Source organism: Myotis daubentonii, chromosome X, assembly GCF_963259705.1.
Source record: "Myotis daubentonii chromosome X, mMyoDau2.1, whole genome shotgun sequence".
Classification (NCBI taxonomy): domain Eukaryota; kingdom Metazoa; phylum Chordata; class Mammalia; order Chiroptera; family Vespertilionidae; genus Myotis; species Myotis daubentonii.
Genome location: NC_081861.1, coordinates 29,209,500 through 29,229,586, shown reverse-complemented (window position 1 = coordinate 29,229,586; position 20,087 = coordinate 29,209,500). Strand labels below are relative to the sequence as shown.

General features: G+C 40.7%; 1 long non-coding RNA gene and 1 pseudogene across 1 annotated transcript in view; both read left to right on the top strand.

Moving 5' to 3' along the window:
* LOC132224819 (uncharacterized) overlaps positions 1–4,372 on the top strand; it is a 30,903-nt gene extending 26,531 nt beyond the window's left edge. The window contains exon 3 of the long non-coding RNA XR_009450736.1: positions 4,286–4,372. This is a non-coding gene — a long non-coding RNA (uncharacterized LOC132224819). The remainder of the gene's footprint in view (positions 1–4,285) is intronic.
* Positions 4,373–12,983: 8,611 nt separating this feature from the next.
* LOC132224543 (coiled-coil domain-containing protein 169-like) lies at positions 12,984–13,613 on the top strand (annotated as a pseudogene).
* The last annotated feature ends 6,474 nt before the right edge of the window (positions 13,614–20,087 follow it).

Genomic DNA, 20,087 nt, shown 5'->3' with positions numbered 1-20,087 from the left:
GTGCTGGGAGGCATATTACCCTTTTACTATATAGGATAGAGGCCTGGTGCACGGGTGGGGGCTGGCTGGTTTGCCCTGAAGGGTGTCCTGGATCAGGGTGGGGGTCCCCACTGGGGTGCCTGGCCAGCCTGGATGAGGGGCTGACGGCTGTTTGCAGCTGGTCACACCCCCTTCAAGGTGGGGGTCCCCACTGAGTTGCCTGGCCAGTCTGGGTGAGGGGCTGAGGGCTGTTTTCAGGCTGGTGGGTGACTGAAGCTCCCAACCGCTCCTTTTTTTTTTTTTTTTTTTTTTTTATTCTGGGCCAGCTTTAGCTTTAAGGCTTGGCTCCAGCTCTTAGGCCTCCTCTGCTGAAAGCAGGTTTCTGGCCTTTGTTTACCTTCTGTATTTGAAACAATGTTGCGATCCTGTTGGCTGAAGCCCAGCAACTAAAGCAGGTTTCTGGGGTTTTGTTTAGCTTCTATATTTGTAACATAGTTGCTTAGAGTTGCAGCTCAGAGACCGGCAGCGGCAGGCGGGGAACGTTGGAGTCCTCCGTCACTGAAGCAAGCAAGCCTCATGTTCGCTTTAAGCTGCCTGGCTGCCGGCCGCCATCTTGGTTGGCAGTTAATTTGCATATCGCCCTGATTAGCCAATGGGAAGGGTAGCGGTCGTACGCTAATTACCATGTTTCTCTTTTATTAGATAGGATTATATCTCAATTTTTAAAATGTTTTTTATTTATTTTTTTTAAATTAAATCTTTATTGTTCAGATTATTACATTTGTTCCTCTTTTTTCCCCCCCATAACTCCCCTCCTCCCAGTTCCCGCCCCACCCTCCGCCCTCACTCCCCACCCACTGTCCTCATCCATAGGTGCACGATTTTTGTCCAGTCTCTTTTCGCAACTCCCACACCCCTTTCCCCCCCAAGAATAGTCAGTCCATTCCCTTTCTATGTCCCTGATTCTATTATAATCAACAGTTCATTCTGTTCATCAGATTATTTATTCACTTGATTCTTAGATTCACTTGTTGATAGATGCATATTTGTTGTTCATAATTTGTATCTTTACCTTTTTCTTCCTCTTCCTCTTCTTAAAGGATACCTTTCAGCATTTCATATAATCCTGGTTTGGTGGTGATGAACTCCTTTAGCTTTTCCTTATCTGTGAAGCTCTTTATCTGACCTTCAATTCTGAATGATAGCTTTGCTGGATAAAGTAATCTTGGTTGTAGGTTCTTGGTATTCATCACTTTGAATATTTCTTGCCACTCCCTTCTGGCCTGCAAAGTTTCTGTTGAGAAATCAGCTGACAGTCGTATGGGTATGCCCTTGTAGGTAACTGAGTTACTTTCTCTTGCTGTTTTTAAGATTCTCTCTTTGTCTTTTGCTCTTGGCATTTTAATTATGATGTGTCTTGGTGTGGTCCTCTTTGGATTCCTTTTGTTTGGGGTTCTCCCCGCTTCTTGGATCTGTAAGTCCATTTCTTTGACCAGGTGGGGGAAGTTTTCTGTCATTATTTCTTCAAATAGGTTTTCAATATCTTGCTCTCTCTCATCTTCTGGCACCCCTATAATTCTGATGTTGGTATGCTTGAAGCTGTCCCAGAGGCTCCTTACACTATCCTCGCATTTTTGGATTCTTTTTTCATTTTGCTTTTCCAGTTGGGTGTTTTTTGCTTCCTCGCATTTCAAATCATTGACTTGATTCTTGCGCTCCTCTGGTCTGCTGTCGGGAGTCTGTATAATATTCGTTATTTCAGTTCGTGTATGCTTAATTTCTAGTTGGTTCCCCAATATAACATTGAGGGTCTCATTAGTTTTCTTGTAGTTCTCATTAAGTTTATCGGCGGCTTCTAAACAGTTCTTGAGAGACCTTAAAAGTGTGGTTCTGAACTCTATATCTTCCATTGACAATTTTGTCCTGTTTCTTTGTCTCCGCATTTTGTTATGCTTCCTTGGTGCACCCCCTAGTGGTCTTTGTTCGCAGTCTTATAGTTAAACCTTGATTGTTGTAGCTAATACCAGGGAGGGTTTGACCTCCAGGCCAAGTGGCTATGAGAATCAGCTGTGTCAGCAGTGAGAGAACTTCTGTCCTCTAGGGAGGTGCTAATCTAGCCTTTGCCTGAGGCTATCCGGCAAATGCCTCTGTGCAGGGCTTGGGTAGGGCGGGTTGCACAGGATCAACAGGGTGGGCCGGAGAGAGCAGTTATGTTGGCTCTCAGTCCTGTCCCCAGGGGCTCTGCCTCTCTGAGTCCCAGCACCCGCTGCAAAGCTCGGAGAGAAAGCTGCACTCGCTCTGACCAAAGCCAGACAGTCCCGCTTTTCCCATTTGAGTCTGGGTCCCTAAAGACCCGCCCGCATCTGGAGCTCAGAGTCTGCGACTCCCTCCCGACTGAAAACAACAACCGCGCCCTCCGCCGCCAGCCAGCTCCGCGCACTCCGCACCTCAGAACCTGACCTCAGCACTGCGCCTCCTCTGAGTGTCCGTATGCGTTTCTCTTTCCTCCTAGTTGTAGGACTTCCACTCAGCCAGCGTTCCTGTGGTTCGGGGTGATGTCCCTTCCGTCTTTTAGTTTCACTTTTGAAGTAGTTGTTCAAAGTAGCAAACTCCGGCGTTAACCAATGCCGCCATCTTGGTTCTCTCTCTCTCAATTTTTAAAATGTTTTAAAAATACAAAGTACAAGTTTGAGCTGAGAAGCTTTAAAAAAAATCTAGATTGTAGCTGTTTCACCAAAAAGATACAGAGTACTGTACAAGATGTTTTTGCGAGAATGCTTGTATTCCCCAAAATTCATATGAAGTCCTAATCCCCCCAGTGTGGCTGTATTTAGACAGGGGACCTTTAAGGGATCAATTAAGATTAAGTGAGGTCCTAAAGATGGGACTTTGATAAGATTAGTATCCTTATTGGAAGAGACAAGAGAGAGCTTGCTCATTTTCTTTCTCTGCATGAGCAAAGAAGAAAGGCCATCAGAGCACATGGTGGGCCACCCAAGGGGAGAGCTCTCACTAGACACCAACCCTGCTTCTGACACCTTGATCTTTGGATTTCCAGTCTCTAGAACTGTGATAAAATAAATCTGTTGTTTAAAAAACAAAAATACTTGTTTTATGCTATATTGCAAGCTAATAAAAGTTGAAATTAGCAAAAAAAAAAAAAAGAACAAAAGCACATCATTCAGTTAGGTTGTTTACATTAATGAACCAAATGAGGACAATTATCCAAAAAGGTGACCCTGCAGAGAGAAACTGATTGGTCTAAACAGGAAAGGAACAAAAGATAGTGTGAGAAGCAGGGCGTCTCCCCGGATTTTCAGCCCTGATTCTTGCCCACTGTTTGAAGATGGTCAAGTCTCTAGTATATTCTTTTTTAAAAAATATATTTTTATCAATTTCAGAGAGGAATGGAGAGGGAGAGAGAGATAGAAACATCAATGATGAGAGAGAACCATTGATTGGCTGCCACCTGCACATCCCCCACCGGGGATTGAGCCCGAAACCCAGGCATGTGCCCTGACCAGAAATGAACCTTGACTTCCTGGTTCACAGGTCAATGCTCAACCACTGAGCTGCGCCATATGGGCTCTGGTATATTTTGATCATGAGTTTATTTAACTAAGACAAGAGAAGGGAGAGAGTGAATGATGTTTTACATTTCTCATTGGGTTGCTGTGAAGAGCTATATACACATAAGGAATTCATTAACTCAGCAAATGTTTATTGAGTGCCTATTGTGTACAATGAACAAAGGAAACATTTATCTGTCCTCAAGAAACTGGCAGCCTATTAGAGAAAGAATAAAATGTATAATAATAAGAAATGTGAGGCAGACAATCTAAGTGCCAGAGTAGAGATAAATATTATTCTTACATTCCTGCAAATAAATCAACTAGAACTAGGTGTTTACTGGGATTGATCAATAAAATAATCAAAAATGAGAAAATGATCCTTTTGAGACACACTGCTTTAGCATTACATTTACTTTATTCCTTACACTTAATTAATTAAATTAATTTTCATTTGGAAAACATTTATTAATCAACTACTATGTGCTGTTTCCAGCAATAAAGGCTACAGATATATTGGGTGTTAAAAATGCATGATCCTGTTTTCAGTGAAACTTACAATTTTAGAGGGAAGAAACAAACATGTAAAGACATGAGAAAATGTTGCAGATGTGATGATGAATACTTTTGTTAGTTTCTATGTAGGAAGCAGCACAAAGGAAGCAGAGGTTACCTCTTGTGGGGGTGGAGGGGAAGCTGGGAAATTTCATGGAGGAAGTGCCTTTTGATTCTTGAAGGAGAAGGACTCCCTCAAGCTGACAAGAGGCAAGGAGACAAGGACACTTCTGGCAGAAGGAAGTACATGAACATAAAGGCAGAGGTGCCTTTATGAACAATTGTAAGTGGTTCTGAGTGACACTACTGAAATGGGCTGTGGGAAGGGAAGAGGCACAGAAAAAAAGATGAAACGACTTTTGTCTTCACAACTTTGCTCAGATTCAGGCCTATAACCACTCTTCAATCTATATTGCCATTGTTTTAGAAATAGCTTCAAGTCCTACCTACACAAAGTTAGAAACATCTATGTTTGCAAAATTTTGTTTCTAAATGTTTTTTACAGATATTTTCCATGTAAACATGGTGTTGAATGGCACAACTGGATTTGGGGTGGTACATCACCATCTATTGCATATTTATCTGCGTTGGTTTAAAAGCTTTCTGCAAGAAGTCCTTTTCTTATTGAAAAACAAGAGTCACAAAAATTCAATTAGTTCAGGTTTCTAGACCCCCTCCCCCAAGTAGTTGTTAGTTCCCTAGCTGTTAGTATTATCCTGGAATATTTCTCAACTAAAGTCTGCACCTTACATGTTTCCATTTCTTTTTCCCCCCATTCAGTGGTTGCACTTGCAAGATTGTTTACCAGGCTGGTGAAGATGGGTTCTTCCCCCTTTGCTGTGGAACCTATCAACTATTATGTTACAGCTCACAGGAAGGAAAGGTTGGTGTTCCTCAGAAGCAGACATGCTAGTTGTGATATATTTCTCTCTCAAAATTGGAGAGTCCTTATCTGCTGTTAACTATAGGCTATCCTACATGAACGTCATTCCTGCCTTTTCTACAGGAGCTAGTCTAGTGCAATAGCCATTTGCCATGGGGGAATTTCATTACCTTTCCTTACCACAAGGATATATTCTGTCTGGTGTTTACACTGAAGATGGGGGAAATTTAATTAAATTCTTTCAAGTGCTAGATTTACTTACACTATCAATTTACTGCTAAACCCACCATTCTCATTTTGGACAAAGAGAATAGGACCATATGTCTCAAACTTATCAACTGTCGGCACTTTCAGTAATAGTTTTCTGCTTAGAATCAAAGAAAGATTTGGGTTTTTGAGTTCCTAAAGCCCTCTAGTTAGAAAGTTATGGACTTTGTGATTTGGAATGGAATTTACTATACACTTTTGAATGTTGGAATATGTTTTGCAATAAATCCAGTATCTTATTTGCAAAATGTCTTAGGGCAAAGTTTGGCAGCTTCTCCAAAGGGGAGTTCTCTCCTCTCATCATTTCCTGGTGAAAACTATGCAAGAATTAGATTAAATAACACCACCATCAATAAATCATCCACATGTTTCATCAAGTGAAAGAATACTGGCCTGTGGGGAAAGCTAGAGAAAACAAGTACAACTACACACAATCATTGGCATGGAAATGTGTAAATATAAAGAGAAACTTGGTAAAATACTTCTGATGCCAGAGATAAATATTTAATAATTCTGTCCAAAAATAATAATATTATGGGAAAGCTTCTCCTCTTGAGTTTCAGTTTAGGTGACTAATTTACACACGGAACAGAAATACATATGCATTTTCACATTTCTCTAAATTGTATACAAAATATCTAGTATTTGGATAAGAGCTAAAAAAAATCCCATCCAAAATCTACTGGGACATGGGACCTGTGCTCAAGTAGCTTATAGTACAATTGGAAAAAAAATGAGACTTCGACGCATGGCATCATTAAAGTCAAAGTTTGTAATGAGGATTGAAATGCACATAATTTAGTACAAATCTGCATAGTACAGACATGCATCAAGAGTTGTAGGAAGTTAGGAAGAGGAATAAAGGGTTAATGGGGAGCTGGACTTTTGGGGAAAGTTTTATGAAGGATGTGTACAATATATGATGTCTGAAATGCTAGGCACAATTTGGATTCAAGAAGGGAGAGGGAATAAGATATTCTGATTTTTAAAAAAGGAAACAAGAGCAAAGACCTGAGAGAGTGAGTATGGTGGACGGAAGGCAAAGAAGAGGTCAAGCTGACTAGGATAGAGTATGTGAAAATGTTGGCATAGCAGGGTAAACTCAGACTTGGCAATGCAGGCTTAAGAATTTGGTTTGGTTTCCACAGGCAAATAAGAGACATCAGGATCCATTGAGCAATGTAGTGACTTGATGAAAGTAACGTTGTGGGAAAATTAAACCAGGATTCGCAGGATTTCATATGGCCATCCGGATGGCAAATGCATCAGCTGAAAAGGTAAATTGAACAGTGAGATGAATGTGATAGCTGTGGCTGGCATAACTTCATGATGAAGACTAGGATCAACCAGGATAAATTCACATGGGGAGGACATATAGTTTCAACTAGCAATATGGGAGATTTGAGATGAAACATTCTAATCATTATGATAAACATTCTAATCATCATGCACCCAAAAGAAACTAAGGAGAACAGGAGAGATGGAAGAGTGAGGACCCATTATTATCTGTCTCATGCTTCTTTGTCCAACCTAATTGATGCATGCGGCAGTCATATTGAGCTGCTTGTGATTTCCTGAAATAAATGTTTTCTCACCTTTTCAGGCTTTTGTTCAGAATACTCTTTCTCCCATTTTTCCTGCATGCAATTATTGTAGATAGAATGGCTCCTAAAGTTATACAGGTCTTAATTCCTGGATCCTATGAATACGCTACATTATATAACAAGAGCATCTTTGCAGGTGTAATTAAAGTTAAGGACTTCAAGATAGGGAAGATAATCCTGGATTATCCCGTTGGACTGATCTAATCACAGGAGCCCTTAAAATCAGAGGACTTTCTCCAGCTGGAGTCAGAGAGGTGTGGCAGACAGGGAAATAAGAGATGTTTGAAGTGTGAGAGAAATTCAACTTGTTACAGAATTCCATGGCAGGAGGAGTAGGGAAACTGAAACAGGAAAGTTAAAACAAGGCCAAACAGTGTGGGCAATTTGCAGCCAGCTTGTAACTAACAAACCATTATCTTTCCCAGCCAAGGACATGAGAGCAAATGGTTTACAACCTCCCTAATGAGAGAACGCAGAAAGGAAGGGGAAAAGGGGAAAGGAAAAAAAGGGCAGTTTTACTCCCTAAACAGAAAAGCCAGTAGTCTCAAGGCTTGGCAAGATAAAGTTGCCAGGTGCTTCTCATAAATTCTGGGAAGGCCACAACAAAGTAAAAAAAAGACCTTGAGAATTAATCTGTACTAAAATAGCGGAAGAATTTTGAGACCTATAGACAGGAGGGTATATAATACCTCAGACCCGCACCCAACCTGCCCTTCAGATTAGTGAGAGCCTGTCTGTGCTTTATAAGCTACATGTATAGGTTTCCTTGCTTTGGTTTTTCAATAAAGGTACATGCTTTAATTGTTTTGATAAATTGGCTTTTCACAACACAGTCAAGTTCTCTCAAAAAAATTCATTTATATGAGAAGACAAGGGTAGAGGTTGGGAACAGCCCTCTCCCATTGACTTAAGGGGCTGTCCGGTAACACCTCTCTGGTGTCGGTGAGAGGTGCCTATAACAAACCAACTGTTGCTAGAAGGAAGCCATATGGATATCAGTGGAAGGAATGATGGCCTCTGGGAGCAAAGACTGGCCTCTGGCAGGCAACTAAATTTGGCAATGAACCTGAATGAGCTTGGAAGTGAGTTTATTTCCAGAGCCCCAGAAGGGAATACAGCTGCTGATAACTTGGTTTGACCTTATGAGACTCAAAGCATAGGAACCAGCCAAGCCACCCTATAGCCAGATTTCTCCCCTATAGAACTAGGAAATAATACATGAATGTTGTTTTATGGTAATCAATTTGTGGCAATTTGTTATGGCAGCCATAGGAAACTAATACAGCACATTTTTCACCTCAAACATCATATTTCCAGGAAGGTTTCACTATGCTCTTCTTCTGGCCTCCCATAGCAACCGATGCATCCCTGTATAATGGCAAGAATGACATTATATTGATGCCATTGGCTGTACAACTATCTCCCTCCCTAATTAGTGAGTACCTTGAAGGAAGGGACCATGTCTTATTAATTTCTGTATCGATAGCACTTAGCACAGTGCCTTGTAGCAGATGCTGAGTAAATATTGAGGTAGAAAAAGAAGGAAAATAGGAAGAGGAAAAGCTGGCTGAGAGAGAAATAACGGGTGAAATAAAATGGAATGGCAGCCAATAACTGCTGAGTCTGTAGGGCTTATGAATAGTTTGGTGGTGATGGTGGTTAGAGATAAAGGCTAAATAAATAAATGCTAAAAGGAAAGTTAAGGGTTAGAAAGGAATACTAACAATAAAGAAGTTTAGAAGACTCTGAAAATGCTTAGAAATTTCAGGTAATAAGTCTGTCCACAAGTTACTAAGCTCCATTTTTATGCAGCACAACTTCCAATATACATTTTAGTTCTTCACCTCTAAATAGAAATGGATATCCAGAGGTCACTAGTCATTTGAAAGAAAACTTCCACTTGAAAGAGGCCAACACAAAGAGAAAAGACAGATTGAAACAAACAAAACAGACAGTGTAGAGAACAAAAGAAAATGTCTACAAAACAATAATATTCTTAAAGAAATAAGATATTGCCTCACTAAAACAAGATCATGATTATATAAAAGAAAGAATAATCAAAGAACAAAAAGCTCCTGAAAAATTAAAATATAATACCAAAATTTCAGTAACCAGGCTTGAAAATAAAGTTGAGGAAATCACACATCCTATATAATAATACCCTAATATGCAAATTGACCAAATGGCTGAATCACTGACCCCCCAGCGGGCAGACACTCAATGCAGGAGCAGCCCCCTGGTAGTCAGTGCACTCACACAGAGGGAGTGCCACTCAGCCAGAAGCCAGGCTCACAGCTGGTGAGCCCAGAGGCGGTGGTGGGAGCCTCTCCTGCCTCCACTGCAGGTAGATGGTAAGGGGCAAGGGGTGCTGGAATGTGAGAGCCCCGGACTGCAAGAGAGATTTCCAGGGAGATTGAGCCTAAGCCAGTAGGCGGACCACCCCTGTGGGGATCCCAGACTGAGAGAGGGTGCACCCCCCCCCCCCCGAGCTGAGGGACCCCCTCCCCCGCTCAAGTGCACAAATGTTGTGCCCCAGGCCTCTAGTAAGAAGAGCAAAAAGAGAGCTTCCATTCATCAAAATTGCTTGAATGCTTACTATGTGTCAGGTACTGTTCTAGGCTCTTAGAATATATTATGTCAACAACAAACTGACAAAGATTCCCTGTGCTTATGTAGCTTATACTTTGGTGGACAATATGATAATGAAGAAAATTAGAACAATCCAAGTCATACATCATCAAACCAATAGGAATGTCCAGAAAGAAAACAGAAAATGGTGGGAGCGAATTATCAATCCAAAATACTTTCCCAGCTCTGAAGGACTTGAGTTTTCAGATTTAAAGGGTCCACTTAGAGCCCAACAAAAGAACATTATGAGTTTCCAGAACACTGGGGATAAAGAGAAGAACCTGAAAAGTTAATGAGAGAAAAAATATATCACATACAAAGTATTTGACTTCACAATAGCAAGATTAAAGGCTAGAGGACAATGAGGTGATGCCTTCAAAATTCTGAGTAACTGATTATTTTCAACCAAGAATTTTATCTTTACCTAAGTTATTAATCAAATCAGAGGGTAGAATAACATTATTTTCAACCAAGAATTTTATCTTCACCTAAGTTATTAATCAAATCAAAGGGTAGAATAACCCTTATTCAGATGGGAATGCACAATCAAAACAAGGATGTAAACCAAGAAAGAGAATCACAAAACATAGAGCTTATCCAGGGGAGAGGTGAAAGGAATTTACAGGATGACAGCTGTGCAGTAAGTTCAGAAAGCAAATGGTTCAGATTGGAGAAGACCAGAGAGTCCCAGGAGCAACATTTCTAGGGAGAAAAAGCCTCAAAATCCAAATGAAGCCAAACAACAACAAAACTAAGAGATCATCTGAAATCTTTGCTCATGTGACCATGTGAACAATTGTACCAATAGGTATTTTACAAGACTGTTGGAAGGTATAGGAAGACTTGGAGATAGTTTCAAATAAACTATGTAATGGGGGAAATAAATTAGGTCATCATTAACTTATGAAAAAACAGAAATTGTACCAAAAGGAAATGTAATCATAATACAATTCTTAACCCATCAGTGAAATATTTGTGTAATCATAGTGATGCCAACATTAAATTGTGATATAAACTATATTGGGAGAATAAAGGAGGAGAGAAAATTGGAAGAAAATTCAATCCTCATATAAGATGCCAGTAGTTTAATTACATTGAATCAAAATAAAATAATGTCAACCACTCTTATTCAAGATAGTACAGGAAGTCCTAACCACAGCGATCAGACAAGAAGAAGAAATAAAAGGCATTCAAATTGGAAAGGAGGAAGTAAAGCTCTCATTATTTGCAGATAACATGATATTGTACATAGAAAACCTTAAAGACTCCATTGGTAGAAAAAGCAGATTAAAAAAACCATTAAGCAAATAGAAGAGTTGAAGGACATGATCAACAAAGTTGGCCTGATAAATATAGAACACTATAAACAACAACTGAAGAATATATACTCTATTCAAATGCAAATGAAATGATTCACCAACATTTATCATACTATGGACTCTAAAGCAAGTGTTAAATTTCAAAGGACTGAAATCATGCAGAGTATATTATCTGACCACAGTAGAATTAAGCTAGAAATCAATAACAAAAATATAACAGGACATCTCTATTTGAAAATTATATAATATACTCCAAATAACCCAGGGTTCAAAGGAGAAACAAATGTACAGCATAGGGAATACAGTCAATAATATTGTAATAACTATATATGGTGCCTGCTATGATGACCCAAGGCTGAACCTAGGTAACTAGGCTTAAGTTTAACAACAAGAATTTTTTAAAAAACTGAGCAGAGATTCCAGTTGTCACACACTGCGGGGTAAATAGACACTACATAATTAGTCAAAGCACATCACTAACATAAATAAATATTTAAAAACAAAGAAACAAGACATAGCCCATACAGAGGAAAAAGCAGCTTATATACATTGTTTCTGGGTGGGCCTAGATAAAGATTTCAAATAAGCTATTATAAATATGTTTGAATAACTAAAGGACACCATGTTTAAAGAATTAAAGCAGGGGGAGTTGGAGCAGGCGGGGAGAGGTCAATGGGGGGAAAAAGAAGCATATATAAAACTTTCAACAATAAAGAATTTTTTAAAAAATTAAGTATATGATGATAATGACTCATCACATAGAGAATATTAATAAAAAGATACAAATTATAGAAATAATGGAAATTCTGTAGTTAAAGGGTATAGCAAATAAAAAAAATTACTCAAGGGGCTCAACAGTAAAAAAGAATGAAGAAAACTGAATAATCTCAAAGGCCTGTGAGACACCATCAAACACACCACATATGCTTAATGGGATTTCCAGAAAGGGGGGGGGGGCAATGACATAAGTATTTGAAGAAATAATGGGTAAAATTTCTCAAATTTGATGAAAAACTTTAAGTTACACATCCAAGAAGCTCAATGAATTCCAAGTAGAACAAACACAAAGATATTCACAGCTAGATAGATATTAATCAAGTTGTTCAAAGCCAAAGCCAAAGAGAAAAACTTGAAAACAGCAGGAGAAAAATTATATATATGCAAAGGAACCACAATAATATTAACAGCTGCCTTGTCATCAGAAACAATGGAGACAAAAGGAAGCAACAGGTGCCCATCAATAGATGAGTGGATCAAAAAACTTGTGGTAGCCGAAACCGGTTTGGCTCAGTGGATAGAGCGTCGGCCTGTGGACTGAAAGGTCCCAGGTTCGATTCCGGTCAAGGGCATGTACCTGGGATGCGGGCACATCCCCAGTAGGAGATGTGCAGGAGGCAGCTGGTCGATGTTTCTCTCTCATCGATGTTTCTAACTATCTCTCTCCCTTCCTCTCCGTAAAAAAAATCAATAAAATATATTTAAAAAACAAACAAACTTGTGGTACATAAGTACAGTGGAATATTACTGGCCATAGAAAAGAATAAAATCTTACCATTCCGGACAGCATGGTTGGACCTAGAGGACATTCTGATCAGTAAATAAGCCAGTCAGAGAAAGAAAAATACCTTATGATTTCACTTATATTTGGAATATAAACAAACAAACAAAACAGAAACAGACTCAGAGATACAGAAAACAGACTGATGGTTGTCAGAGGGGAGGGGGACTGGAGCCTGAGTAAAAAAGGTGAAAGGACTAAGAAGCACAAGTTGATAGTTGCAAAATAATCACAGGAATGTAAAGCATAGCATAGGGAATATAGTCAATAATATTGTAATAACTATGTACTGCGCACATGCCCAGGTTGCGGGCTCAATCCCCAGTGGGGGTGTGCAGGAAGCAGCCAATCAATGATTCTCTTTCCCTCTCCCTATCTCTCTGAAATCAATAAAAATGTATTTTTTTAAAAAAAAGTTAAGAAAGAAAGAATCAATGGAGACAAGAAGGCAGTGTTATGACATGTGCAAGGTGCTGGGTTGGGGAGACTGCAGCCAAGAATTCTAGAATTCAGTTCACCATGGTAACAGCTCATGACAACACTTTCTTCTCAGCTTTGGGTGAACCTTCAGGTCTTCTGCTCTAAGATGTGCTGATGAGAAGGGCGTGGAGAGGTCTCTGACCTGACACTGTGGGTGACAACTTTGAAGGTATGAGCATTGAACAACTGAAACTGGAGTTATTGGAAGAAATCCATAAGAAAGACTAGTAAAACTCTCAATAAATGAACTAACACGTAACATAGCGGAACAGAAAGCCAACTTCATTAAAAACATTGAATGGAAAATGCTTTATGAGACAACTTGAAGTGAATTATCAACTGAGAGAGCAAATAGTTACTCTGAAAGAGAAATTGGGAAAACTCAGTGGAGATCCTTCAGATATACAAGGTACTATTGAAGTCTACATGGAATTGTCAACGAGATATTTAGTGAAATTACTTAGAAAACTACTCCAAGAGAAAAGGCGTCTTGAAAATCAAGTGAAGTACTATTCAGTTAAAGCGGAACAAGAAGAAAGGGCTTACAAAAAGGTCAAGGATGAACGCCAAAAATACCTTAATAGCCTATTTCAGGTCTCTCACTTATACGAAATTCCTAGAGGACAACATATGGATGAATTCCAGAGAAGGAAAGAGATTCCAGTGGAAATGGGAAGGTACAATACAGCTAATCAGAAGATAGGAAATGCCAAGAGAGAATCAGCAAAACAGAGTAGAAGATCAAACTGTCTTCCAAAACTCAATCCATGATTCAAGAATTGGATGGGTTTCTATTCCTTCCCCTTTTTCATTTGTTATATTTACCTTGTGAAGTTAATACTCAACACGTTTTTTTCAGGGAATGAAATAGATAAGATCTATTAAACCTCTTTTGTTCCTCTTTCAGAAGTTTGTCCCTTTTGTCTGTGTCAAAGTAATTTTCTTAGTAATTTGGTTTAGTTTCAAAAATTATTTTAGAAAGTAATTTTGGTGACCCTAAAATTATAATAGCAGTGTTTTTAATTCTTAAAATATCCTAAGGAACCTGAGTGAACTATCCCAATCATTACAATAGCGTATTAGTTGCACATCTTATCATGGGGACTCACTCCATCATGTTTAAGTGTTAGCTCTACAGGAGCTACTTTGGAGTACTTTCCAGATGTTAGAAAATGTCTGTGTTAGAGTGATGGCATGCATGTTGGTGGGGTACTATAAAGAACTGAAATGGGAGACACTCTAAGATCTCTATTCTGTTATCAGTTTTGCCACTGACACTATGGGTGACAACTAAGACGGTATGAGCATTCTGACTTTGAGTAAATCACTTTGCATTGCATCACTTTCAGCATTTATACAGTTGGGAATATTTACCTACTTCCTTGAGATTGCTGTGCAGATCAAGAATACTTACTAAATATTTATTTATTTATTTTGTTATACTAGAGAAAAAGTTTTATCTAGTTCTAAGCTCTGGAGATAATTTGTCATGTGAGATTTTACAAGAAAATGAAATTATTTATTGCAATAATAAAAACAAAAAATGCAGGTTGTGGGCTCAATCCCTAGTAGGGGGCTTGCAGGAGGGAGCCGATCAATGATTCTCTCTCATTATTGAAGTTTCTATCTCTCTCCCTCTCCCTTCCTCTCTGAAATCAATAAAAATATATTTAAAATATATATTAATATAAGTATATTTAAGTTCAGAATTCATAGAGAAGAAATTAGTATACGGATATTTAATATGTTTTTTTCTGATTTCAGAAAGAGGAAAGAAAAGAGAGAATGATAGAGAAATATCAATGTGAGAGAGAAATACTGATCAGTTGCCTCCTGTACATGCCCTACTGGGGATCGAACCTGAAACCTAGTTGTATGACCTAACTGGAATCAAACCCTTCACCTTTTGGTATATGGGAGGACACTCCAACCAACTGAGGCACACCAGCCAGGCCTTTAATATGTTAGAAATTTTAAAATGTCTAAATATTTGACAAAATATTAAGAGCTACCATTTATAAAAACAAATGTTGCTATAATAAAAAAAAAGACATAAAAAAGAGTGCTAGCAAGGATATGGAGAATTGGGACCCTCATCCACTGCTGGTGGGGTTGTAAAATGGTACAGCTATTTTGGAAAATAGTTCCTCAAAAATTAAACATAGAGTTATCATATGACCCAGAAATTCCACTCACATATATAGACAAGAGAAATGAAAACCCACATCAACAAAAAGTTTCACACAGCCCTAGCCAGTTTGGCTCAGTAGTGTAGATAAAGTGTCAGCCTGTGGACTGAAGGGTCCCGGGTTCAACTCTGGTCAAGGGCACATGCCCGAGTTGTGGGCTCAACCCCCAGTAGGGGTCATGCAAGAATCAGCCAATTAATGATTCTCTCTCATCATTGATGTTTCTCTCTCTCTCTCCCTCTCCTTTCCTCTCTGAAATCAATAAAAATCTTTTTTTAATTAAAAAAGTTGCACACAAAAGTTTACAGCACCATTATCCTATATAATAAAAGCCTAATATGCTAAGTCCGGTCCTCTGATCGGCCATTCAAACAATAAAAGCTTAATATGCTAATGATATGCTAAGGCCGCTCAACTGCTCTATGATGTGCACTGGCCACCAGGGGGCAGACAGTCGACTGGTCAACCAGGAACTATGACATGCACTGACCACGAGGGGGTAGATGCTCCAACCGGTAGGTTAGCTTGCTGCTGGGGTCTGGCCGATTGGGACTGAGCGAGATGGGCCAGACATGCCCTGGAGCCTTCCCGTGGCCCCTCCCTGGCTAGCCAACCTCCCGCGTCCCTCCCCAGCCCCTATCATGCAACAGTGGGGTCCCTTTGCTTGACCTGCGCCCTCTTGCAATCTGGGCTGAGCGACACCCCCCCAAGTGCACAAATTTCGTGCACCGGACCTCTAGTTTATTCATAATAGCCAAAAAGTGGAAACAACCCAAATGCCCATCAACAACCCAAATGAACAAATGTAGTATATTTAAACAATGGAGTATTATTCAGTAATAAAAAGAAATTACTGATGTAGGCTACAACATGGATGAAACTTGAAAATAATATCTCGAGTAAAAGAAGCTAGCCACAAAATATCACATATTGCATAATTCCATTTATATAAAGCTAGAGGCCCAGTGCACAAAAATTTGTGCACTCGGGGGGGCGGGCGTCCCTCAGCCCAGCCTGTGCCCTCTTACAGTCTGGGACCCCTCAGGGGATGTCCACCTGCTGGCTTAGTGCCACTCCCCAGGGGATCGGGCATAAGCTGGCAGTCAGACATCCCTCTGGCAGCCTGAGATCCCTCCAGGGATGTCCACTTGCCAGTGAGGAGCAGGCCTAAGCTGCAGTTGGACATCCTTAGCGCTGCTGAGGAGGCGGGAGAGGCTCCCACCACCATTGCTGTGTTGGCAGCCATCAGCCTGGCTTGTGGCTGAGCAGAGCTCCCTCTGTGGGAGTGCACTGACCACCAGGGGGCAGCTCCTGAATTGAGCATCTGCCCCCTGGTGGTCAGTGTGTGTCATAGTGACCAGTCATTCCCAGTCGTTCTGCTGTTAGGGTCAATTTGCATATAACCCTTTTATTATATAGAATAGAGGCCTGGGGCATGGGTGGGGGCCAACTGGTTTGCCCTGAAGGGTGTCCCGGATCAGGGTGGGGTTCCCGCTTGGGTGCCTGGCCAGCCTGGGTGAGGGGCTGGGGACTGTTTGCAGGCTGGCCAAGCACCCCAGCAGGAACCCTCACCCCTTGGGGTTGTGGCCAGCCTGGGTGAGGGGCTGAGGGCTGTTTGCAGGCTGGCCACACCCCCTTAAGTGTGGGGGGGGTCCTGCTGGGGTGCTTGGCCAGCCTGGATGAGGGGCTGATGTCCGTTTTCAGCCTGGCCATGCCCCCTGGCAACCCAAGTTCCCAGCCTCTCCTTTTTTTCGTTTTCTTTTTTTCCCCAGTGCCTCCTTGAGCAGAGGCCAGGGCAGGCTGGAAGCAGGTATCTGGGATTTATTTGTCTTCTATAATTGAAACTTTGTAGCCTTGAGCAGAGCCCAGGGCTGGCCAGGGCAGGCAGGAAGCTTGGCTTCCTCCATCACCCGGGGCAACCCAAGCCTCCTGCCCACTCCAGCTCCATGGCCAATGCCATCTTAGTTGGGTTAATTTGCATACTTGCTCCTGATTGGCTGGTGGGCATGGCTTGTGGGTATAGTGGAGTGGTGGAGTGATGGTTAATTTGCATGTTTTTCTTTTATTAGTGTAGACTAGAGGCCCAATGCATGAAATTCATTCACTGGTGGGGGGTGTCCCTCAGCCCAGCCTGCACCCTCTCCAATCCAGGTCTTCTGGCTCCCAACTGCTCGCCTGCCTGCCTAATTATCGATGCCTAACCACTCCCCTGCCAGCCTGATTGACACCTAATTGCTCCCCTGCCGGCCCTGTTGCCCCCAACTGCCCTCCCCTGCTGGCCTAGTCACCCCCAGCTACCCTCCCCTGCTAGCCTGGCTGCCCCCAACTGCCCACCCCCTGCTGGCCTGGTTGCCCTCAAATGCCCTCCCCTGCTGGCCTGATCGTTCACAACTACCTTTCCTGTTGTGGCAGCCATCTTTGACCACATGGGGGCGGCCATCTTGTGCAAGAACATGAGGGTCAATTTGCATATTACCTCTTTATTATATAGGATGTCCTGAACAAGAAAATCTATGGCGATAGAAAGTAGATTAGTAATTGCCTGGAGCTGGCAGGGCCAGAGGGAGGGTGGGTGATGGGGAGTGACTGCAAAGGGTACAGGGTTTCTTTTTGGGATGATGAAAATGTTCTAAAATGTATTGTAGTGATGGTTGCACAACTCTGTGAATATATTAAAAACCGTTGAACAGTACATTTTAAATGGGTTAATCATATGTAAATAATTTATATCTTAATGCTCTTATTTTGTTAAAAATCTATACCTACCAAAATAACCCTTAAAAAATAAAGGCCTGGAGGATTAAAAAAGAGTAAGTGGATGCTGCATGGACAAGCTCCCAGGAATTACAACTAAAATACAGAAAAACTTCCTGAATAATCAACAAAACTCGCAGGAGAGAACCCAGATACCCGAGGACTGAAAGTGGAGACCACGCAGAGACTGTTCATAAATAAATAAATAAATAAACAAACAAACAAACAAACAAATAAATAAATAATAATAAATAAATAAATAAAGGCCCCAGGAAAAGGCAAACCCAGAAAAAGAAAAAAGCCTTAGAGAACTAGTTGCTATCAGACTTGCCTTATAAGAAATAAAAGGAATTTGTAAGGCTGAATAGAAATTGTAACCCAAACACCAGTAAAGGTAATTACATAGGAAAACATAAAGTACAATATAAGTATATTTTCTTTCCTTCTCACAACTGCTTTAAAAGACATCTGCATAAAACAATAAATATTAAATATTGTTAGCTTTAGAATACATAAAGATATACTGTCTATGATAATAATAGCACAAACGGTGGAGAGGAAAGAGAGCTCTATTGGAGCAGTTTCTGTATACTAGCAGAAATAAATTAGCATTAATGTGAAGTGTATTGTTTTAAGATGTATATTTTAATATCCAGAACAACCACTAAGAAAATAATTCAACAAATAGAGTAAATAGAGAATTTAGATGGCACACTAGACAATGTCTATTAAATGGAACAGTAAGCAGTAAAGAAGAAATAGAGGAGAAAATATATGTGAGACATACATATAGAAAATAGTTGTAAGTAAGTACATTTATATTATAGCCAATAACCATATTAAATGTAAATGAAATACACTGTAAGCACCACAATAAAAAATAAAAGATTATCAGGCTAGATTAAAAAAAAAAACACAGAATCTAACTGCATGCTGTCTAAAACATATATACTTAATTTTTTATGTTGTACTTTAATTTTATATCTTTAAAACATGTTTTATTGATATTTTAGAGAGAGAGGAAAGGAGAAGGTGCCGGGAGCCGGTCCATGCTTGCTGTTTCAAGGGACCTGGCATATATGGCATACTGTTCTTAATATGTTTGCTCACCTTCTTGGCACTATGTGTTTTAACCAAGGTCTCTGAGAAAGGTGGTTTCCCCAGGTAGGGATTTCCCCCTGAAGTTAGGGAGGGAATAAAACCTCTTAACTAAGTTCCAGGCGGGTAATTAATCACTTTAACTACGAACAATCATGCTTAAGCTACATAATCTTTAGGGAGATAAGAAACGCCCTAACCTTTGTAATAGAGATTGATAGGATTGAATCAACTGGTATAAATACAGATGTAACAAGACAGAAAGAGACAGAACTTAGAAGAGAGAACCTACAGACAGAACCTACACAGAACCTACAGACAGAAGAACTTCGCTGGAGAGAACATGGCAAAAGATCCTGGACTGAACCTGACTACAGAAATTGGCAAGAGAACCTGACTAGAACCTGGTGACTGAACCTGGCTGGAGAACCTGGACAGAACCTGGCTGAAGAACCTAGCGAGGGAACATGGCTACAGAACTTGGCTGGAGAACCTGGAGAACCTAGCAAGAGAACATAGACACAGAACCTGGCTGGAGGTCCGAACCAGAACTTCGCTGGAGATCCAGACCAGAACTTGGCTGGAGATCCTGGCTAGAGATCCTGGCTAGGCTGCTGATCAACTGAACGCTGCCTCCATGTCATTCCTTCATCGCCGACTCCGTCCACACCTTTGGGGACCCCTGGACCTGCTGGGGTTGGACCCTGGCAAGAAGGAGAGAGAAAGAAACATTGATGGGAGAGAAACATTGATCGGCTGCCTCCTGCACACCCCCTACTAAAGATGGAGTCTGCAACCCAGGCATGTGCCCTGACCAGGAATTGAATCAGTGACCTCTTGGTGTATGGGAATCCAGGTCCCGGGTGCCAGAGGGAAGCCTGTGCCGGCAGCAGGGGGAAGGAAGGCCTACTCTTGCACAAATTTCATGCATCAGCCCTCTAGTATACTTTATAAAGTCTTCCCCCTGATGTTTCCAGTACCCACCTGGCAACATACATATTTATTAGAATATTATCAACTATATTCCCTATGCTGTACTCAACATCCTCATGACTGTTTTGTAATTACCAATCTGTACTTCTCGATCCCTTCATCTTTTTCACCCAGTCTCCCAACCCTCCCCTCTGGTGACCATCAGTCTGTTCTCTGTATCTATGAGTCTGTTTTTGTTTTGTTCATTTGTTTACTAGTATATTATTCCAGA